The sequence below is a fragment of the Python bivittatus genome, unplaced genomic scaffold (assembly GCF_059951505.1).
Source record: "Python bivittatus isolate LINGU-HERP-01145 unplaced genomic scaffold, Pbiv_v1 ctg000410_np1212, whole genome shotgun sequence".
In the NCBI taxonomy this organism is placed as follows: Eukaryota; Metazoa; Chordata; class Lepidosauria; order Squamata; family Pythonidae; genus Python; species Python bivittatus.
The window spans coordinates 4,291,643-4,316,348 of record NW_028277067.1 but is presented as its reverse complement, the minus strand read 5'-3'; the positions used below and the strand labels follow the sequence as shown (position 1 = coordinate 4,316,348).

At 38.2% G+C, this 24,706-nt stretch overlaps 1 protein-coding gene across 3 annotated transcripts in view; it reads left to right on the top strand.

Moving 5' to 3' along the window:
- The first annotated feature begins 2,720 nt into the window (after nucleotides 1–2,720).
- The window catches only part of KANSL1 (KAT8 regulatory NSL complex subunit 1), a 136,676-nt gene continuing 114,690 nt past the window's right edge, over nucleotides 2,721–24,706 (top strand). For 2 of the 3 annotated variants that reach the window (XM_025177636.2, XM_007422380.4), the window contains exon 1: nucleotides 17,687–18,395. The gene's annotated coding sequence lies outside the window, so the exon portion shown is untranslated. Of the gene's footprint in view, nucleotides 6,870–17,686; nucleotides 18,396–24,706 lie in introns of those variants that run through there. The other variant, XM_025177634.2, reaches the window with a different exon arrangement.

The window sequence follows — 24,706 nt, the reverse complement described above, 5'->3', positions numbered from 1 at the left end:
CAACAATGGTAATTCATTACAGCCTAGTTCAGTAAACCATGACTTAGCATGCTATGTGAAGAAAGATTACATTTTACTTGGTAGTTATGTTGTATGGTGTTCGTAATATTCCTGTCTGCAGAATTTGTATGCTGCAAGAGTTTAAATTAACGATTCCACTATATTTTACCAGGTCCATTCTGTAAAAGTCTATATCAAAGAATAGGAGAATCTGCAATGAAAATAATGCTTTGTTAAAACATATGTTTTTGCAATATCCTAAAACTGTTATATTTTGGGAAGAAATTACTACACATATTAATCTGACATTGAGACAGGGTTTAATATTTTTAGACTTCCATATTCTTTTGACTGACATATCTATTATATGACAAGTGACGGTTAGACAATGGTAATTAATTCTCCATGTCCTTTCTATTGCTAAGAGATTGTCCTTCAACATTGGAAAGATAAATTTATGGTCCCAGTTACTCAGTGGATTAAAGTCCTGATGTTACTTACATATGTAGATTATGCATAAATGATTGTAATGAAATATGGTCATCCTTTATTGAAACTGTTATGTAAAACTCAATACAGTATACCCATGAGTATGTATGAGAAGCCCATACAGGCCTTTCTTTCTTTCTTTCTTTCTTTCTTTCTTTCTTTCTTTCTTTCTTTCTTTCTTTCTTTCTTTCTTTCTTTCTTTCTCAAAGTTTTTAAAAATAACAAAAATAACAGGGAATTTTATTTCATTTCTTGCATTAAAGGCTTGTTGGGATGGAATCACATATCATGCTCACATGATAAATTTACATTCTGTGATCCCAGTCTGAAAACTGCTGTTTTTTTGTTTTTTTTCCAGAAGTCATAAGCAAATACAGGTATCAGTATCTTGGATCAGCTCATAGCTAATCAAGTTTGGATTGTCCCAAACTACAACATGGCAGTATATTAAATTAAAACATTTCAATTTGCAATTTGGTTCAGACACATTAGCAGCATCTAAAATTCTTCAACTATTGTGAATAATGGTATGGATTTTGAATGATTTTACAGCACTTTTAATAAACAGTTACAGAGTACTGCTGTTGTAGAGATTCACTATTTACAATAATGCTGGATGAAGGCTTAGCATATTCCATATTAACAAATCAATGGGTTAAGAGTTTGAAAAAATATGAAATCTGTTTCTTATAATCATATGATGTTTAATTCAACAAAGTATTTTTTCACATTTATTAAATACCTTAGATAATGTTTTAAAAAGATTGGCTGTCAACCTCGTTATGTTGGAGGTGTAGAATAGGCAAGGGGACACCACCTCATATGATATGCATGTATCCTGCTACTGCCCCATTCTGGTTTAATAGCCATAAGATTAGCACTATGGTATTACAAATGAATGAAGTGGGAATGGGGTACTTAAATGTGTGTAGTTAAAAAAAGGGATGGGGGACAGGAATGATTGGGTGCTGCTTGAATGTGGATTGAATATGGAAAAAGTGTGACTAGTAAGAAAGAAGTAGGTTGAGGTGGTTTGGTCCTATGGAGAGAAAACATTAGAATCAAATTTCAAAACAAATGTATGGAAAAAGAGTGAAAGGTGTGAGAGGAAGTGAGAAGCGATGTATGTATGTATGTATCTTTGATGCAAAGATAAGCTATGGAAAAGTGTGATGAACAACACTGATGTAAATTAATTTTAATCTACCTCCTTTTCTTTTTTCTTATCTCTTTAATTTCTTTCGCTCACTATTTCCTATTCTTTTTCTGTCCTTTGCATTATGTTACTTATCCCAAAAGAGAGTAGCACAATGGGTATTTATGTATGCAACAAAATATAAAGTAGGGATATCTATCACACTCCTAGGCTTTTCTTTTTTGAAATAAATATACTACAGGTGATAATAGGCCTGCCAAAAAAAAAATAAAATCCTTGCCAGTGAGAGCAGCCAACATCCTCCTGCTCTCTCTCCCCACAAGCTGCGGAGAGACCCTTACCCGCAAATCCTATAAAAACCCTAATTCCTCACTCCATTCTACCCTCTTTCTTCCCTGTGAGCCCTGCCTGACTGTAATGATGGATATGCAACCTTTTCCTCCTCTTTTTTGGGTGTGGGTGTGTGTGAGTCTGGGAGGCCTTTGGTTGTAAAACTCCATTACAGCCTTTGGATGGTCCTATGGGGCAATACGCGTTGCGTTTCCCTTCTTCCTGGCCAGGAGTCATCTTTTTCCCCTTCCCCATCTATCTGAGGGAGTATCCTATTGGAATGCTTTTCTGGCAGTGTTGCATTTCAGTGGCTCCCGAGCTGCTTGCAATCGGGAGACTGAATGGCAAATATGATTCGAAGAGATACTAGAGGAGCGGGTTAAGGGCCCTGCCTTGCCTAGGTACTCCCACAATTTTACACTCTCACCCCCCCCATCTTCGGGAAACACAAGCAAAGGGAGGGATAAACCCGAGGTATCAGCATCAAACCGTCCTTCGGCCCCACCCCTTGCCTGTGACTGACAACCCCTCGTCCAACCACGTCAGATCTTGTCCTCCGCGAAGCCAATGAGAAGGGAGGAGGGCGGAAGACTTCCCACACCCACTTCAAGGCTGGTTGAGCTGTGCAGGTAGGTGTTGGGGGGTATGGGAGTAGCTTCTCCAGCTGGTGCAAATAGGAGGGAGCAAAAACAGAGAGAGGGGCGATTGAAGGGGTGAGTGGGGGGAGAGGCAGGTGAAGAGGTGGGGATGGGAAAAATGGGGTGGGGGCGTAACGTTGCAGATGCATGCTACCGAGGAGGAATGTAGCTGGAAAACGGAGCCCCCCCCCGTATCCCATCCACGCACACACATGTACACTCCTTTCCTGCCATAGACCGCAGGCCGAGTAACTGGAAGCCCCGCTCCTGCAACTTTGACTGAGCAGGAGGAAAATGGGGAAAGAAGGGAGGACGCAGCCCAGCCGAGCTTTTGCAACTGCTGTAGCAGAGACCGTCTGGACAGGCCAGGAGCGGGAGGGAGGGAGGAGGAGGAACGGAGTTGGGGGGACCGAATCAAGGTTATTATGGTACCGTCCGCCCCTCCGAAGAACACTTCAGAAGTGAATTTGGGCTGTAAAAAATACGAGGGGTCGGAACTTTGGAAGTTCTGCTCGTTGAATTGCGAAGAGCAAAACAATCGGATCAGCCTCTGTCCCTCCGCCCACCCACATATACCGTCTATAATATCTGTACGGGCAAGTGAAAATGATGGCGAGTCAAGCAGGCCCAACAGTCCCCTCAGGGAATCTCTAGAAGCAAGGCTTGCCCAGAGGCAACGCTGCCAGTGGCCTCCCTGGCTTTGTGGACTGGGCCATTCCTAGTTTGGGTCAGGGCTATATCCCAGAATTTTTTCCCTGCCACAGCACAGTCTGCTGCTTCTGTCATAAGTGTCATAGAGCATATGCGGAGTGACAGCACACCTTTGTATATGTCTCCTCAGAAGTAAATCTAAGTTATATGGGGCTTGATACTAGTTCATGGGTGTAGGATTGCAGTGTAATTTTTTCTCTCTACTGAGCAAGTGCAAACTTCCTATTGTAGGGATAGGACCTCAGAAGCCTGGCTCTTGATGATATTGCTGGAATACTTTGTTTTTTAAAAGTGGTATTTGTGTGGGGTTAAAAGGGAGTTCTGAGCATAGTTAACATACAGAAAAGAGGGTGCTTGAACTCTTGATTTCATGCCACTAGCAGGAAGGAAAGCAGTTTGAGAAAACTTGGTGCCTTGTATGAGACTACAACCTATATCATTCATGTGTTAGCTGGGAATGATAAATGTCAGATTGGGGAAGATATAGAACCATTATAAAAAAGATGGGATTAGCTAATCTTTCTGTTAGGATTGTGATGTATTGAAATATCACCAAAAATAAAAATGACCCATATGTTTAAAATAAGGTAAGTCTGACTGCTTTAAGTGTCTTATCAGTCCCTCATATTTGTATTACTTCACTGATTCTGTGTACATACATAAACAAATTTTTAAAGAAAATGACAGTGTATGTTTTTAGAGAGATGTGGGAAAACAGAATGAAAATATCAGCCAGGCGAAAATTCAGAATCTGTACATCACATTAAGATGCTAAAAGAAGTCCATTTGCTGATGGTGTTATAGGACTTATTTTATAAATGTACATAAGATTGCAATTCAAAAGAACTGATTTGTAGAAACAAGCCTTCCTCTTTTACTACATATCTGCTGACAAAGTAATTTTGTAATATCCAGGGGAAGGTGAATTTCTTTATACTGTCAAAGTGATTGGTCCCTTGGATGTGAGGATTTTGGATTTACTGCATATTTAAAGAAAAGGGCAACAAATGCATAAGTACTTTGAACAAGTGGAAAAAAATGTACCAAAATGTTCATAAATCCTTATAAATTGTTACATGTTTAGAATTTAGAAGAAAATTACATCAAGAGGTCGGAAACAATTTAAAGGAGATCTCAGCATGTTTTCTATTCCACCTGAAACATATAAACCATGTATTGGATTCTTGGTGTAGCTTTCTCCTCACACAGGTATCTCTGATTATGTTAGCATAGTGCTGGTAATGTGGCTGATACTAGTTTCTTGTATACTTCCCTTGGATATTTTATTTATCAATTAAAAAAATATTTAGGAAATATAGTAGGGAATACAAGAAATATAAATATCAAGGCTATAAATTCATTCAATATTTTATAAGCTTAACCTAGTTAATGTTTTGTTAGTATATTTAAGATATTTCAGTCTCAGAGGGAAGAGCAGGAGACTCATTAAATATGAGAATTTTATATGGTACAATCTACTGTTAGGAAAAGTTATTTTTCTTATATTTGATTTTTTAATTTTGAGCTAAAATGATATTAACATCTGATTCCATTTGCATCTTATAATAAAAGCAGCTTTCTAAAATATAAAACAACTGCCAAGAATAAACTCTAAATGCATTAGAACTGCAAAATATTAAAGTTATTACAATATTGACATTGATTTTGCTGAATAATACTTGCTATTGTATTTCTTACCGTTTGAAGAAAGGCATAAAGTAGATTTGTTCTTAAAGCAAATTATGTGTTAACCTTGGATACAGTTGGAGAATAAACTCATTTTGCAGTTTTCCCACCCTGGAACCCTCCAATATATTTGACTGACTTCCATAATTCCTAATCAGAATTATTGAGAGGGCTTCCAGATTGGGAATATAATATCTGAATTTGCTGCAAAAAAGGAGGAACTGCTACCGTTCCAATGGAGGTTGTGAAATGGCTAGTAGCTGAAAAATTCTGTACTGTCGCTCATTGTCAAACTTATCTATAGTGGGGAAAAAATAATTGGTGCCTAAAGCTTAATTTTGTTAAAGTACTCATGTTATGAAAGCTTTCATCTCTAATAAATAATAAGATGAGATGGAGTTTGTGGAACTGGGATAACAATATGGGACTAAGTAGCAAATTTCTCAAAGAGTCATTAATTCTATAGTTTAGCATAGATATAAACATTTATTTTTATTTTAACTAAACTAGACTTCTTATTTGAGATTACAGCCTCTTCTTTCAAGCCAATATAAGGTATGAGAAAATCAGACTTCTGTATGCAGATTGTATGAATACAGAAACTTATATTGGATCCAAGAGTGAATAATCCATGTTTTGTGTCTTAAACCATTAAGCACTCCAAGCTCTTGAGATGGTTACTATAGATGGGACAGTGTGGAAATAGAAGTGCAGCCTCACTTTCTCCTGTATCTTTCTAGGATAAGCATTTCTGTATTTTAGCTTCATTAACTAATGAACAAATTATATACTGTGGACTGTATGTTTAGAAAAATTAATCCTCTCTAAAACATGCTTAAGATCAGTTTCCAAACTACACCATGAATCCAGGTATCTGATTTCTTACTCCAATATAGTAACTACTAATAGCCTATACTAATACTAATAAACTCAAATCTGTCTTCCTGGCTGTGGGTTTGATGCAAAAGGGAAATGGGGAAACTGAATGCATAGTGAATTCAAGATGTGTTTGGGGTATGAAAATAACTGAAGGAGGCTGTGTAGGGTCTGATTTTGAACAGTTGGGATGGATTTCTGCCTGACACAACAACAGTGACTAGTTGGGAGAATGAATATGGGAAAGTGGAGGGATTGGAGCTGGCCGTATCATTAGGTAAAATGAGAGCTGTTGGATGGTGTGGAGCAAAGAGGATTACAGTTATGATTGCCACATGGAGTGTACAAACATCTGTTATCCTCAGTTGTGGAGGCCATTATCAACTTTAAAGTAAAATTCAGCTGCTAACCTCATCAGTTACTACTAAATATATAGAATGGAGGGGCAGCCATTTTGTTCTTCACCTCAGGCCTCTCCAAGGAATAAGTGATGTATGTATGCTGCAAGGATTCCACTATGTTTTAACAGCACTATCTGTGTTTAAATAATATGCTAAGCCACAGTTTGCTTACACATGGTTTATGGCATAAACTACAACTGTTGAGTCTGCAAAATGCATTAACCTGTAGACTATGGTTTTAAATGCCACACTGGCTGAGTTTGGACATCATGCTGAGGCACAAATGTACTATGTTTTCGCTTAGCATATGTAGACCAAACTAGTGTATATTTGTAAATTCGTTCTTACTTTGACCAATTTTTAAAATTCTGTGTGATACATAACAGTCTTGCCATGTATGCTCTGTGCAGTCCATTTATTTCCACTGATGATAAATTTTCTGTTACAGAGGAAAAATTTATTCCTTCTCAGAATTGGAGAGATCTACGGAGGTACTCATATTTCTAGAAGTTAAACTTCTCCTTCTGGAATTGCTTGTGACCTATTTTGGACACAATGGATTTTGCAATAGTGTGCTCTAAGGTAAGTTTGTAATGCTTCTACAGTTTATCGGTATTAATATGATATTTAGCAGAAAGTTAATTTGAATCAGGACTTTGTCCTTGGGTTGTCTTGAATCAACTGTTGAAGGGAGAAATGAATGTTTTTGCAATAATAACGCTTGCTGGTTAAGAGTGAGTATCTGTACTCTTGCTAGTGCTTAATTTCAGTACAAACTACAGCTTTTAATCAGGGAAATATAATATAGTCTGTTTCAGAAATTGATTATATATTGGGAATTCCTTTCTGCCTATGATTAGGTAGCTGGAATACTTTAGATCGCAGTCCCATTTTAATGCGGTCAGTGTTGAAAAATCTTTTGTTTTTCACTGATCTGTATTGTGCCCTTTTAAAAATCAGTTACTAGTTTAAAAAAATATTGGTCTAATAACCATGCATAGTTGTGGGGAGATTTTCTTTTATTAATATGCTATTGTCTAATGCTTACCCTTGTAAATATGTTGACATTGCAAGTTGACATTTACAATTTGGGAACACTGTATTAGAGGACCATTTTTATGACAGAAATCCAAAGGCTTTATCTCTTCACATATTATATATTGCTTCCATCTGTCATTAAATGCAGATAGTCACATTTTAAAAAGCTACTTTGTATTTGTGGACCTTTGATTTAATGCAGGAATATGTTAGTGACCACATAGAATTCTGGGTTTATGAATTCCACATTTTTAAAAAAGTGTGTTCTTCGGATTTTGGAACAAGAACATTTCTAATCTTGGCTGTTTTGATCTTGTATTAGTTTTGCTACTGTTTATATATCTGAGGGAAACCTGTCTTTATGAATCTCACGTTTCAGGTATAAATCTTTTAATTGTAAATCTCACACTCTAGATTATGACTTGTTTTTTTCCATTAAAGGAATGGGACAAATGAGGAGATATTCATATCGTTTAGAATACAAGAACAGGAAAGTTGTGTTCACTATTGCACTAAACTAGGAATTCTCAAAGTGTGGTTTGCAACCTCCTAGGTAGTCACAAAGAAAATTTAATGATGGGTGTAGTTTTGGGGGAGTTGTGCTGACAAAGGATCGCTGCCAAAACTCACTCTCACTATGTCTGGACAAGCTGACAGCTCTGGCTTTGCACATGCACCAGGTTCCCAAAGCTGAATTGGTTTCAGAACTCACTCCTGCTCTGCTGAACAAACTGACAGCAATGTTAAAATGTTCTACAGTTGCTGCTCTAATGTGCAGATATTGATTCAGAATAAATGCGGGACAAGAAGTGAGAGTGCTAGCTCAAAAATAAAATCCAGATTTCAGGAATTATGCCAAACTAAAGAAGTTCATCCTTCCCATTAAATACAGTTTACTTTTTTATTGTTTATTTCCAATGAAAGTTTTATAAAGTTGCAAGGTTCCTCCTCCTCTTCAATTTACTGGCCGCCAACATCCAGTTGACTTCTTTAGTTGATATATGAAGTAAAATGTATTTATTAGAACTAGTATATTTATTTCAGAAACCTAACCTAAGGAAATGCATCACAGGGTTTGAGAACTTCAGATTGAACAATAATGGGATCTGTATGGTTTTGTCCTTGCATGTTATATTAAGCCAGCCTAGTTCTTTATTATTCAGTAAAGAAACCATATGCAGACCTAGTTCACATGACATACCAAATCATGGTTTGTTTAATAATGGTTATTGAATAAGCAGTATTAATCTGGTTCATACTTGCTATGCCATAAATCATATTTACATAACATCCAAAAATAAACCATATTTAACATATGTGAACCCAATTATAGGAAGCTCACATAAGCAATACACTTAGGATTGCAATTATTGCTAGAAAATTGAGAGAGGTTCCTCTAGGTTAAACTTTTTATATTGAGGTTCTGGGTTCTGTACATAGATTAGCTGTTAAAGTTTCTGGAAGGAGCAATATGAATGTAACTTCTTATTTTAATTGATTTCTGCACCACATCCTGTATTCAAGATATGATAATTGGACAGCACTTTGTTAGGTTAGCCCTGGGCCATTTACAAGTTAAATAGTTAAAATAGATTTAGTTTAGAATAGTTAAAATAGATTTTAGTTTATGGTGAGCTTTACAAATGAAATGTGTAACTTCTCAAATGCTAGTTAGGTTTGTTTTTACATGCTGCAGTGAAAGATGAAATACTGTGCACCAGTAAGCTCTAAAAAATTTTAGTGACGTGGGACATGTATGCCAAAGTCCTGTCTTGTTTGCAGCATAGTCCAGATTTACAGAACAGAGAGAACAATGTGAAAGTGACTGAAAGTGGTTGTGAATTAAAGAGTATCTGCTGTTCTAGATCCAGAAATGTGGTACGTGCTAACTCACTGCTTAAGGTGATTTTAGAAAAACACCGGATTTTTTATGCCTCAAGAGAAGTATAAGTTGCCTGTTCAGTAACTGCTTCTTAGGAGATTTTAGCACCATTCAGTTTAATTCCAGTTGTTGGTTTATGCATTGCCTGGTCACAAAAGTAGTGCAGCTCTATTTAGAGTACAAATCTGCTAGGACTTGCAACTCTAAATGTGCAAAGTAAGCTGCCTGAGAAATAAAGAAGAGTCGTATCTGAGCCAGAATTTGGCTGTGTTTTCCAAATGTGGTCACTTCTCCTGTAACATTCAAAGGGCAAATCTGTTCTCCCCAAGTCCTGAGATTATCAAACATTGTTTGATGCCTAAAACAGAATATGGTATTTGTGGCCTTAAGCCTCCCTCCCCCACCTCCAGAAACACTTCCCCATAGCCAAGGTGTATCATATCAAAGCCTGACCTTAGGCCATTTCTGGATAGTAAAAATACAATACTAATCAAATTGCTGTCTTTCCGAGGCAGCCACCTGACTTTGCCCTTTGGTAGGACCCCTTTCCTCCTCCTTGTAGAGTGTTTTATCATTCATTTACCATACAGTCCCTTTGTATCAAACTTGGGACTTTTTATATGGGATTCTGCTGTTTTCTCTTCTAATCCTCTATATGAAAAAACAATTAGCTAAGGGATGTTACAGAATCCAACATCTAGCCAAAATTGAAAGCACTCTCATGAATGTCTATGTAACACCTAATTTTGACTTTCTCTATTTCTCCCTCCCAACCCAGCCAGCTGTGTGTGTGTGTACACACACACACACGTACAAACACATACACATATACACCTTTCTCACAAGCTATGCTCTGTGCACCTGATGAACTGGACTGCAATCCAGGAAAGCTCATGCAGTAATAAATGTGTGGTCTTTGAAATGGCACAAGTCCCTTTCCTGTTTTTGCTGCAAAAAATTAACTAGCAATCTGTCTGAAAATTATTCCAGTTGCAGGGTTTATGTAATTCTATGAATGTATGTATAGTAGGACAAAGTTTCTGTAATGACTTTAATATTATAAGAGAAAAAGATTCAATAGATATTGCTTTTTTTTTTTTTAACGAAACTTTCTCTTCTGCATATGAGAAAAAAAGGAGGGGTTTGTGGCAGGTATCTGTCTTATATATCTGTGGCATAAAAAGCCTTTTAGTAGTTAGAATGTTCCCAGGTTTCAGCAGTGTTCAAAACAGTTGCGTGGTGGAAGGTACAAGGGCCCTTTAAATTTAAGCAGGACGACATTTTAGGAGTCCCTACTGTGTATGTGTGTGAATAACTCTAATGTCCTGGTGATGGCGATATTGTCTGTGCAAACAGCTGATTCCCTTTGATGTCCTATGGCCTAAGCAGTCAACTCCTTTCCCAACAGGCTTGCAGCAACTGCATTGCTTTTCTTCCTCACTTTAGTTGCAGAGTGCTTGCTGCTAACTTGATTAACTAATGCTAATGTTTTAGGAGAAGGATGGGGGGGGTGTTCAAGGGGAGTTATGCTGCCTTGTGGCTATCAGAAACTGTTTAATCTGCAGCATTTAAGCAGTCCATGATTACACTGCTGATTGCTGCTATTAGTTTGAGGCTAGCTTTTCCCAACTTGATACTCTCCAGATGTTTTGGATTGAACCTCTAAGTGGTGCCATGCCTTCTTTATTATTTGGTTTGCTTAAAACAAAACAAGATCTGGAAAATATTTGTGGTTATATTGTTGTTATACCTACTTCTGTTGTGTAATGAAGTTTGATCATTTTATATATTTAAAAGACAATTAATACTTTAATAGTCTGGTGGGTCCCCAAAATATAGGGCTATTTCAACCCTGACAGACATTAAATTCCAGCTGAGAAATTGGACACTATGTGCCAGCAGTGTGTAAACCAAACAATTGGATGGAACCATTTTCTACACACATTATATTCAAATAAAAATAAGAGGTTGAGTTATATCAAATTATACTATTGCTTCATCTTTCTCAATATTGACTAGACTGGGTGCTACAGCTTTCCAAAATTCAGATAGGTCACCTAGAATTGCTAGAACTTGTACTTGGGATTTGTATAACAGCTGTTATAACTATTGAGCTACAGCCCTTTCATGATCTGTCTCTCATTCACAATTTTAGTGGCAATGCTTCATTTCCCATTGCATACTTTCCCACTAGGACCTTGTTTAACAGAAAGCTCCCTTCCTTTATTTGTTCACCTTTAGAAATAGGATGTCTCCTTCAAGGCACTAATGAAACGTACAGTATATGTGCAATATTTCAGATTCAGAGGGAGAAATGTGATTCAAAGCATGCACACCTATAAAAGAACTGGCTGCATTTTTCATGGACTTGTGCGCCTGCCCTCCACAGCTGCTGCATGATCTCAGGAAAAGGTTGAAGGTGTTTCTGACAGGTGTTATGTGCATCCCTATGCATGCTCCAAATCACATTTCTCCCTTTGAATCCAAAGCTCTCCCCAGCATTACAATATCTACTTCTCCCTTTCTTTGTCTCTCTATGTGCTTGTCCTATATTCTGCACCTTCTTTGAACACATCATTTGCTTTTTCACAGCCTTCTTCCTATCTAATAGAATTCAGGTTTCTTCACTGGGCATGAAAATACTATGTTTTGGTATAGGAGTGTGTGCATAAATAATACTTGTTCAGTATCCTGCTCTGCTGTGGTAATCCACAGATTTCCAAAGCAGTTTATTTTAAAACAGCAGTGCTGTAACAACAAAATAAGCTAAAATTCAGTTTTGCATAAGAGTAAAATAATTATGAGATCGGAAAGTTCTAGGCAAATATCAGAGCTTTGTCTACAGTAGAAAATATATTGGAGTTGGTCCCAAGAGAATCTGCTTGGGTAAGATGTTCAATAATTTTGGTGTCAGTACAAAAAAGTCTGTGTCCCGATCATAAACCTCTTACCTTTGAAGGTGGAAGGATCAGACAAAGAAAGTCTTGTTAGGAAGACCTTAATATGTCAGGCATGTTTAAGAACACATGCAAGGGAAGGAAGTTACAGTATTTGTTTTGATATTTGCTTAAAGGCAGATAATTTATCAAGGTATAATCTTCTTAAAAAAACAGCCAGTCCTGATCGATATTATTGCAATTTGAAATAGTTTCAGTTTGGTATACGGGTAGTCCTCACTTACTGAACACAATTGGGACTGGCAACTCTGCCGCTAAGTGGCATGGTTGTAAAGTGAAATGTCATGTGACTGTGCCCGAGTTACGATGTCAGTTTTTGTTTGTTCTGGCTGCAGTCATTAAGCGAATTACCTGTGGTTGTTAAATGTGATGTCACATGACTGCAACTTGCGACTTCCTGCTGGCTTCCCCATTGACTTTGCTTGTTGGAAGTTGGCTGTGAAGGTTGCAAATAGTGATCATGTGACCTTGGGGACGCTGCGATGGCTGCAACTTCGAGGACCAGTCGTAAGTCTCCTTTTTCAATGCCGTTGTAACTTTGAGCTATCACCAAATGAGTGGTTGGTAAGTGAGGACTACCTGTAATTTACAAAAGTAGTACATGGATACATGAGAGAGTCCCTTGGGTTACTGTTACCCAGGTGCAGAATACATGTGCCTTGTGTCAGTTATGAAAAGTGCAGGTATGCACGCACTTCAGGATATCAGTGACAGTAAAAGGGCTTCTGCTTACAAATATGCCATGGAAATTATGCATAATTAACATAATTTATATCCAGAAAGTATAGACACTTTGAAATATGCTGGTATAGTTTTTTGAGGATAAGTAGGAAAATACTAGATCTGACCCTTCCTTTTCTGTAAATGAATGAAAGTCAATATATTTCAACGGATGTGTAGGAGCCTGTATCTTTATGTATTCATTGCAAAAGTCACTATTTCTGACCTTCAATTGAAAAAATGGAGCAGTGTTGCTCCATGATACAGAGTTGTGATGGCAAGATTAATAAAGCATATGGCTGTCCAGATACTGGATTAAACTTTCATCGCTGCTCACTAATTGCCATACTAGCTGGGGTTGCTTGAAGTTGGAATTCAGTGTTATTTGGAGGGTCACTAATTGCCCACTGCTATTGTAATGGGTTCCGCAAATTAAAAGTATTTATTATTTATTTTATTAATCAAATTTATATGCTGCTCATCTCAATATATAAGTGACTCTAGGTGGCTTTATTGTGTGAAGTGACAACGAGCAAAAAACATTATTTCAGCAATACTCAATGAAATCCCATTAGAATTTAAAAGCTAACATTATATAGTATTGAGAAAATTACACAAATAAAAACTATGTCTCCCAATACAGTGTTGGTGGAAAGTTATGCAACTGGGTTAGTTCAAGAGGTTGACACCTTAAGGTACCAGCAAGGTGGGGGGTTGGAAACTTGAGCTGGCTAGACATTGCTGAAATACAACTCCTAGCATTCCTCTTTCTTGGTAGTTGGAGCTGCTGGGAATTTTAGTTTTGGAAGGTAAGGAAAAATAGAAGAGGAATAGAGGCAAATTGTGGGCTTCTCTCACATGAACAGAACTATTTATAATACTGGAGTAAAATAAAAATATCCTCTAGTGTTTTCTGCCCTGCAAGGCAAGTTGAAAGGAGCCTTAAGTAACATTAGGGCAGTCTCTTTTGGAAAGTGTTGCCTAGGTTCAGGTCCTGAGATGCATGGTGTAGTCCTGACTCACACATTGCCAGGGGCTGGCAACTTGAAGCCCTAGGGCTGAATGCAGCCCCCAGAGACATCTTTGACCACAGCTGCTGAAAATTGGTTACATTGTTTCCTGTTAATTTGAGGTGGAAAGTACTCAAACTGTAGTGTAAACCCTAAAATAGGTTTAATGTATTTGAAACAAGCAATCTTCCTGTGTGAACTAGATAGTCATGGCGCTTTACATTGTGCATTGTTTATCCCTCTTTTGCACCTTCTGGCCATGCAAAAACTGTAATGTAGGAATTTACAAAATGTTTTGAATTCAAAACCTTTGTTTCAGATGACACTTCCAAAATAATTGAATCAGCCCATTTCAACCATGAAACAAAAATTTTAACTTCAGAACAAAACAACTACTTTTGAATTCAAAATGATTGAAATTCAATTACAATATGTTTTGTACAAGGCTACTATTAAGTGTGGCCCTAGTCTGTCAAGATGGATTATTCTTAATATATTGTGCTTTGCTTACTTTTTAGATTCTTTATCCCACTGTTATTTTTGTAAATAACTCAAGGCAGTGAACATACCCAATACTTCTTCCTCCTCCTCTTTTTCTCCACAACAACAACCCTGTGAGGTGGGTGGGGCTGAGAAAGAGCGACTGGCCCAAAGTCACCCAGCCGGCTTTCATGCCTAAGGCGGGACTAGAACTCACCATCTCCTGCTTTCTAGCCTGGTGCCCTAGACGTTTTAGGTTAAGTATCACTTTAAATTCTTCCACTATGAGGTTGTAAACAGTGGTTTATGGCAGGGATGGATAATCTCTGGTTGCAGAGCTATGTACAGTCCTTAACATTTTTTTTTTGAAAGAAAAACCCTGCCCAACAATCTCTCAGAAAATAGAACACGTTGGCCCCATCCGTATGCATCATACACTTTGCATCACTTTCTGGTTCTCACGGCTGCTTGCTTCTTTCCCTAATCCTTAAATGCAGACCCCAGTCACTAAATGGATGTCTGTCCCTGGATTATGGTTTAGCACAGGGATTCTCAAACCGTGGGTTGTGATCTCCGGAAAGTCAACAAACGGTTTGCGGGGTGGGGGTGGGGGTGGGGAATGGTAGTTGAACTTGGACTTTAGTTACTAAGCTTCAAGATTAGATTTCTACTGTTTCCTTTTCTTAAGAACTTCCAATAATATTATATTCATTAAATTAGTATTTATCTTATAGAGTATTATTTTGAAATGAGCTTGAAAAGAACATGCATAGCTAATTTACAAAATTATTCAATTTATGCATGTCTGCTGTTGATAGTATTTCTGTAATTTGCTTTGACTACAGCACACTGAGCTTTGTGGATTGGGATTTTTAACAACTGAAATGAATAATAATCTCATGTCTGCAGACTACTGCAACTGACACTTATTGATCATGTGACAAACTATTATTGGGTGTTGGTAATCCATTGACACTGACCACCAATTATTGAGTTTGCTTCTCTTGGATTTATTTTTGTATCTTCAATTTAGTATAGTCATCGCCTTTGGAGTCTTTCAAAGTATGTAACTGAAGTTCATTATTTTTTCCCTAAAGTTGTACAGTTCTTTAATTTTTATTTGATATTGAGATGAAAATGTACCTGCTAAAAATAAGTGAGATGTTTATTTCTTCCCAAATTATTACTTTGATTCAAGATGGGAAGGGAGAGGTTTGTAACAAAAATTCATTTAACATTTTAAGAGGTCTTAATATCACAAAGTTTGAGAATCCTTGGCTTAGCATTTTGTGTGAACCCATCCAGTTGTGGTTTATATATGCAAATAATGGTTTACTATGATGCATGATCCTTTGGAATAAAACCTGGTAGGATGGAGGAAAATCCTATAAATATATTAATGTATTGTTAATTGTTACATATTTTCCTATGAATATTTGCCATTGCATGAACACCTTCAGTAATCTGAATTGTTGCATTAGGTTATGAGGTTGCAAATTAAGCAAAACAGAGGAGAGGAAACTTCTCATATACTTGGTGGTGCTGGTGGGGAATGTGAGTTCCTGCCCTAAGGAATGTTTATTATTCATTTGAGTGAGTGTACTGAGCTATTAGCATTTCTAATAGTAAGTCTACCACTTCAAAAGTGAGAGTTTTAAAAAATTCTTGTTAAACTCTTTGCCAAGAAATTATATTACGGAGGTACATAGAGGCCAGTAGCTGACAGTAATGTAATAATTTTGAAGAGTTTTCTTTATTGTGATAGTTAGGATCTGGAAAATGTAGTATAACACTGGCATTGTGATGTTATAACAGGCTGGTAAGCTGGCACAGCATTTACAATTGTGTGTGGCACATCTGGAGTTGTCTTTTGAAGGCTAGCATTGCACAGATGCAGGAATGTCTAAGATCTGTGGAGATGGGACAAAAAGCACTTGGTTTTCATGTGATGTTCCACCATTTAAGAGATTGGGCAGACAAGCATGCTAGGCAGAGGACTATTGAGTTTACTCCAATCTGATGCCCTGTCCACAATTCCCAACATAGGAAAATTGTAGTCCAAAACATGTGGAAAGTTCTTAGACTCAAAAAGGCTGTATTGGCCTACGGAGAGCTGCATAAGATTTGTTGTTATTCCTTTAATTTTGTGGAGTTCTCTTCTATTGGAACCTTTAATTTTCTAGAACTCAAAAGAAAATTCTCCACCTGTACAACCAACAAAAGTATCTCATTGGCTGTATTTGCATATGTTAAACCCTGCTGAACTCAATTGCCTGAATTTATACAACTCACTGAAAATGAAGTAGCCAGACTTTTTAGTTCCATGTATTATACATGTGTTGTATATACATCTGTTTGTTTCTGTGGTGCCCACATAGCCACTATGTCTTGCTTTTTAGTGCATTTGGCCTACCTCAGTGTAGTTCAGTGTACTTTAACATCTCATAGTTAGAAAGGTATTTTCCTCTTTTTATGCAACTATAATTGAAAACCCAAAGAGTTTTGCTATAAACTGAATGGGGCAGAGTCAGGGATTGAGTCTGCCAGATGTTTCCAGAGAAAGTATACAATGTAATATATAGTGAATAAATTGCCAAATAGCAATTTGCTTAATTACTTTGGAAGATTGCAATATAATAAAATCCCCATTTTGACTAGTTGATAGTTAATAATTTGTAACTCCTATAAGGAACTTCCAGTAGTCCCTTTGGTCTTTTCATCTATTTTATCGGATTTGGTCCCTTTTCTTCCCTCCAAAAGATAAGGCTAATAGGTTCTGAAAAAATTCTGCTCTCATAGAATAGGCTATCACTAATGTCCCATTACAGAGAAGGGATTGTGATAGGTTTTTTGGCACATAGTTTTAAAGTATTATATTGTGTATATCATCGGTGTAATTTTGTTCGTGAAGACATCTTTTAGAATCAGTCTTATCAACCCTTTGGATATTTTAATATTGTTTTCATGGCTCTTAATTACACAGATTTTCCGGAGTACGCAATTGCTTGCTATTCCTCCTCCACTGATTGATCATTGCCCATTTAGCCGTCGGACCATTCATTTTCCCGTCTGCGCCGGGTGCACGCGCCTTTTTAACTTGCTTTGCTAGCTGTCTGGCTCGCGCGCAAGCCAGGTTTTTAGCTGCAAAGCTGTAGTTTAACCCCGCAGTGCGCACGGGAAACCGGCGGTGGCGCTAGCGCCTCCCTTTTTGTGTTTTGTCCCCCCCTCCTTTTTGCTTTCCCTTCCCCCTGCCTTGCCTGCCCGGTGCATTCTCCGATTAAAGGGAGGAGGAGGAGGAGGAGGAGGAGGGCAGAGCAGAGAAGGAGCTCAGCCGCCATTTTTTCCCCCGAACAGTATCTAGCAGCAGAAAAACAGCAGTAGCGCCACCTCCGCGGCCGCTGCGGCTGCCTTCTGTCGTACGCGGGTGGAGGGTCGGGTACGAAGGCAAAAAGGGGGGCGAAGGCGGAGAGGAGGAAACGCCGCAGAGACTGTTGCACATTGTGCCCCACTTTGAAGAAGAGCGGGAGACCCTCCTTTGCAGTAGGAGGAGGAGGAGGCACCGCAACAGCCGCCGCCGCCGCCGCCACTGGGGGGAGAAAGCCAGGAGCACCTTTTTTTTCTCCCCCCCATCGCTGCCGCCGCCTCCCTCCTCCTCTGGGGTGCGTGGGGTGGGGGCGGTTGCAAAAGAGAAGGCAACCTTCCCGCCCCCCCTCCCCGAGTCCCTTCCTTCCCCAGCCCTTTTCCTGCCCGCCCGCCCTCCTTGCCCGCAGAAGAGCAGGGAGCAGGCGGGCAGGGAAAGGGGGAGCCGGGGCTGGAAGGAAGGGGGGAGAAAGGGGAGCGACCGAGAGAGAGAGAAGAGCAACGGCGAGAAGACGACGGTGGTGGCGGGAGCGAAGGAAGAAGACTCTGGTTCTCTCGCGCTCGCCTTGTTTGCAAACTGCGCCCTTTTTATTATTACTATTTTTTTTTTTTTTGCGTCGGGCCGGATCCGCCCGGACTCTGCTCTCAGCTCCGTCACGTGGTAGGTGTCGCCGCCTGCTTGCTTTGCTTTTGCCTGCTTTACTCGATTGCTTGCTTGGCTTTCCCGTTGCCCTTGCTCGGCCCTTCTGTCGCTGTCTTTGTTAGCGCTACTGGCTGCCTGCACCCCGCACGAGCCCGCGGCGGCCAGAAAACAACTTCTTTGACCCTTTTCTCTCCCCCCTCCCCCTTGGCTTCGATCTGCGACTCGGTTGCCTTTTAATTTCTGGTGCTAAGGTGTGCATTTTTTTTTTTTTTGGTGGGGAGATATTTTCTCTTTTTCAAAAAGCCATAATCATGATGAAACTTCCCTGTCCGGTTTCTTTATTTTCCACTCGAAGTGCCAGGCACCGCCGGCTTCTTAATTCTCCATGATATTAATTTTTTCCCTTTCCTTGCTACTTTTCCGTTGTTACCTGTTATGTGTTTGCAACACTCTGAGGCGTTTGCGCTGTCCTGCAACTACAATGCAATCTCTCTCCCCTACCTCATTACCTTTGGAAAGCCATAAAGCTGTGCAGCTTGGAGTAATCGCGCTTTTATAGGGTTACAAAAGAGCTTTTAGTTCCCCTTAACAGTTAAGTGTGGGACGGGGGAGGGAGGGAATAAGCACTGTAGCCGGTCGTCTGTGCTTGGGGGTGGGGAAGAGAGGGAACTGGAGAGGATTGACTTTGTTTAATGTTTCGGAATAGAAGCGACCACTCCCGCTGCCCATTTTACAATAGCACTTGTAAAACACTTCCCTCAGTCAACGCGACGCGATAACGTCTTCGGTAACGGTTCTGTCCTCGGTTGTTGCTGTTGTTACTGTTCTTGTTGAAGTGGCATTAAAAAATTAGGCGTGTATGTGCGCGCTTATGCGAAGTATTGCGGTTCCATTGCAAACGGGGGGAGGGGAAGAAGAAAAGCTGGTTTCTTATGGCGCCACTTTAAGTTGAAGGCTTCCCTCTCCGTTAACATAGAAAGCTTCTCAACTGGAATATGTTTGTTTTCTTTGTGTTAGTCGCTTGCTCTGTTTGCCCCCTCCCCCTTTCATAAACACGCAGCCTTCCAATTTACTTCTCGCTAACATTCGAACTCCGGCGTTCCCAAAGTTCCATCACATCCGTCTAAATCTACCCCCAGTTCCCATTCTCAAACATCTTGTGTGTGTGCGCGCGCGCCCGTGAGCGCGCCTGTATTGGAGATTTTGTCGTCACGTGGCTGGTTGGCAGTCATTTTTGTGTGCGCCTTGTGGAGACTGCATGCTGTCTCCTTATAGCTGTAGCTGTTACAATCAACAATGAATTTGCTTCTTTTCCCCTCCCTTCTCTCATAGTTTTTTCTAAAGTAACTTCTATATTATCATTGGGGTTATTTAGAATGTCCCAGTCAACCAAACTTTCAAAATAGTTCTGGGGAAGCCTGACCTAAATTGTGTAACACTTGTTTTGTTTAATGTCTATTGTGTGAGCTTTTCCTTTTTATTGTAATAGGATCTGAAATAACTGGTTTGGGTTGGATCAGTGTAATAAGTAGTATAGAAGGTATGCCAGGAAATTGGTTCTTACTGCCATTTCACTATCCACTATACTTGCTAATTTGTACATGTGAATATACTTTTTCCCTCCTTATAGCTGTCTCATTTATTCTAGTGAACTTCCCCTAGTAAGCATTTTGTGCTGTCAGTTATTTACCACCAATAATTTAGAATTGGTGGCACTGTTTTTGTTCTTAAAGCAAGCTAGCAAATTGAATTCTCAATTTTTCTTAAAATTGAAAATCATTCTGCCTGACTATGGAGATACTTGGTCTTCTAGATCAGCTCTAAAATGAGATACATTTGTTAAAACAAGATGAACCTTAGTTTGGAAGGGGGGGATTGCCACTTTCAGTCCTTTGATTTAAAACCTGTTCAGTGTTATGTAATTCTGTTTGCTGCCACTTTAAAATAATATGAGAACATTATCTTGGTGTTTGTATTCTAAGCCCTAGAAATTTGGTTCTCTTTCTCTCAAGCAGTTGCATCATGTCACATGATGCTTACTCTATCTATGAGACATAATTCTAAAAATAAAACAGGTAAAAAGCTTTCCTACAGGAGTTGAATGTTGTAAAAATAGGGTACTTCTGGGTGTCACAAATTCTAGAAGAAGTTGGAAACTCCTTAATCTTTCAATTATTCAAGAAAAACATGGAAAACAATCTTTAGAAAGATAGTGTTACTGTACTAGCAGATTCAACATGGAGACTTCACTTCTGATTAATTGCTGTCTTTCTACTTCATAGTAAATCATAATGGTTAACTATAACTTGAATAAAATACAGTTCATTAGATTCATATTTTAACAGAATGTGACTCCTAAGTAAAGTGGCATAGGATTGTGCTGTATAACTGCCCAGTATTCGTGAATGATGGTTCTTAATATTAGATATAAATTAAACCTGTGTGCTTCATTCTGTTGTAAAAGATAACTGACTCACTTACCTTGGAGTAAATTCCTTGAACACAGTGAAACATGTAACTATGCATATGAATAGTTATGCAGTTGAATAATTTGTGAATAAGAGCCTATTTTCCCAAATGCGATCTACTTCACAAAACTTAGACATTTCTTTAAAGTTATCACAATGCTGGAATTTTCTGAATGTCATATCTTCTGAGGTTTAAGGCTTGATGGCCAATATTTGGTATTTAATTTTTAAAATAAACTTAATACTACCCTTCAAAGAATCACTCTTTTTAATAACAAAATGTAAGAAGATTATTATTATTTGCAGAACCAGTGTGCTGTAGTGGTTAAGATGTTGGACTAGGAATAGGGAAACATAGGCAGTAGTCCGTCCTCAGCGACAGAAGCTCATTGAGCGACTTTGGGCGAGTGATACCCTATCTCACAGAGTTGTGGAGAATATAGAAGGGAGTGCTATATATGCTGCTCATATGAGATTGTGTCAGAACAATAAGGAAAAAAACTTTGTATGTAGCTCCTTCTAGGATGGGGTAGTGAAGATAAAGCTAAGCTGTAAAATGGCTTAGTGGCAAATGTGCCTGCTGGCTCATTAGCAGCTGTGGCAAATGAACTGTCCATAGTTTGGTTAGTCTGCCTTGTGTAATTATTGTCAACCCATTGACCTTCATTAGCTGTGCCCATTTATAGGTGGAGTCAGATGCAAGTGGATATAAATATTATGCCTTTCCATGATACACAGGTGCAATCAGTGTCTCTTCATTTCCCATCTCAGTAGGATATGAAGGCTGTTTGATCAGCATTTTGTTTGTTTATGCTACAGTTTTCTAAACAGTGGTGCTCATCACTTTCAACGTAGTTAGCTTCTTTTGAATTTGATCTTCCTGTGGATCTTCCCCCCCGTGGATGTATTGGGCTGCAGTTCTCATAATCACAAGTAAACCTTTGCTATAAGTTGGAGATAAGGAGACTTAGTCCCATATATCTGGACCAGGATTGATCCCATACATCTGTACCAGATTGGAGTAACCAGATGTGTTGCATATCTGAAGTTTATGACTTTTTGCTCCTTTAGTATATAACTGTAGCTTCCTAAATCATTTTGATGATGTAAGGTAGAAATAAGTTTTAAAAGCAATACATGTATAGGAAAAATCTGTTGGATGGCACCTTATTGGCTGCTGTGTTGTGTTTTACCCATTTGCAGATGTACTGGATGATACTTCCCATAGTTCTCTGACAGCATAGCTTTAGCTTTTAGCCATGCTGGCTGGAAATTTTAGCCCAACACATCTGGCTGGAAACCTGCTATTTCAGATAGGGAAGCTATCAGATTATTTCATTTAGATGTCTTTTATGATGTGTGTGTGTGTGTGTGTGTATACGTACGTATATATTCATACTTACAATGGAAATGTTAAGACACAGGTGCTTGATGCTGTGAGTTTCTTTACTATTGGGTATAAAGATTTTTTTTTTAACTTACCAATTAAGGACAAGGAGCTTGAACTGGCATTCTAAGTGCAGATTTAAAAAAACAGACTTGACTTACAAAAGACAATTCTAGAGGATAAATATATTGACAGAAGGATCTAAACCAGATTCTTATCTGTCTTATATCCCAAATAGATACAGAAATGAGCCTTCGTTGAATCAAGATTTGAAAACATATTGAAAATATTGCTCTAATAATTTATATCACATTAACAAAGATAGGTCAAACTGCAGGAGAATAAAATAGTTGCAAGATTATACATAAATATTCTTGAAAAAATTTCTACCTCTAATGCTCAACTACTGTTTCTACTTGTCTTATTTTTATAAGAATTTGATTTAATCATAAGGTATATGGATTTAATTATGGAAGTGCCAGGGATTTTCTATTTTGCTATGTTAACAAACTCTGCTTGCTATTAAAAGACACTTCTAGGGCCTTGGTTAAAATTTGAAAATAATCAGAATGTTTATGCTTTTTCATATGTTATTAGTTTTGATTAAGATACAATTGTCACAAAGCCAAAAAAGATATGTGGGTGGATTCTGACATCTCTTGACTTCTTGAAGTTTGTGTTTGTAAAGAGCTTACATGCTAGGTGAACTTGCCTAGGCCAAGTAACTTTTTAGCTTGTATTAAAAATAAATGGTCTCCAAAGGCTACAGGTGCATAGCACTTGTATTACTAGAAATGGTGAAACTGAAATTTGGGGCCCTTTGAAATTGTTTGGGGATTTGGCATTTTAAAAGTAAAATAGCAGTGTTTTTTTGAATGCCTAGTGGACATTCCTGTGCTCCCCCCCCCCCACAGATATCACTGAATTATTGGCATCTTGCCACTGAGATTCAGTGGTGTAATCTGGGGGAGAGGAGTTTTTAAGGGCTGGGGCATTGCAAGTTTCTCCCTATGAATTGATATAATCTGCTTAAAACTCATGTCTGGGAGAAAGTTTTGGGATATTGATTCTCTGATAATATGTCTATTAAAATATACCTGATTTGAAACAATTGAAATCATTTGGAGGGTTTGCCTTTCAGATTTAATACATTAATTTGATCAGCATTAACCAAAATATTTGTCCAAATGAAAGCAACTGGATGAATGCAAACTACTCCATAGTGATAGAGAAGAATGTAATCAACTTTGCTGTTTGGGAAGTTGAGGGGGAGGAGACACCTTTTGTGAATGGAAAATTCAATAATCTTTTTCTTGGTCCCAAACAGTTCCATTCCAAAACATATAGCAGAATCAAATATATATCAAGAAGGTATCTTTTAGCATAGTTTTGCAATTGAAATCCTATAGGTTTAGGATTGTGGCCTTATACCCAAATCAGAGCAGAGGCCTTTGCACTTAACAGCTGCTATATCAAATACAGAGCATTCTTTTGTGTCTGAAATACTATGATTCTGCATTCCCAGGACAATGGATCTGAATAACAAAGGCAGTTTACTTATGAATGACTTTTTCTGGATTAGGCCTTCTAGCTTCTCTCCTACAACTAAAGCCTTTGACTATTGGGATAGCATTACTATTTGACCTGCAACTTACCTGGGAGAATTTGACTAAATTTTTATTACAGCAAACAAATGTCTGTGTGATACTTCATATGTAGGTTACCTGTATTACTAGTTTTTTGCTGATTAATATAGGATGTCCCAGAAGAAATAGAGCAATCAAAATTTGGCAGTAAATGAGAAAAAAAATTAAAATACTTTTTATTTTAAAAAATTTAATAACTCTGCAGATTAATGATAATAAATTATAAAATTGTGGTGACTGGTATTCATATTGATGATTGCCCCCCCCTTTTTTTTTTGGTGATGCCCAGTATATTACTTGCCTTACGTGGGATAGGCTGATACAGCTACCTTAAAAAGGCTGTTGGGTGGATACTTCTGAAAGTAGTTAAATCAGGAAGATTATTAGTACAATTGGCCAGTTAGACATTATTCCATTCCTGAGCTAATTGCCTTACAACTCTACAGCCTCTATTAGGCTGATTATCTGCATTGCTGGTTTGGGTTTAGTTTGGTAAAGAAAATATCTTGGTAGTATTGATACTTTGTGTATGGGCATGTGTGTTCAGATATAAACTTTAAAAAAGAAAAACAAATTTGATGGCTTGATGATGGGTAGAACTGAAGTGAAATCTGAATGATTCTCAGAATTTCTTGGTTTTCAATACTATCAACTTTGGTTTGTTTCTCAACTAAGGATTAGGAGCACTTCACTGGCACTGGTCATTTTCAGAAAGTTATTTTCCTTTACGTACACACACACACACACACACCAGTATTCTGCAGGGTCCTTTTGTCATTTTTTTTTTTTTTAAATCTCTCTGAAAATCCTGAGTGAGGTCATTCAGAT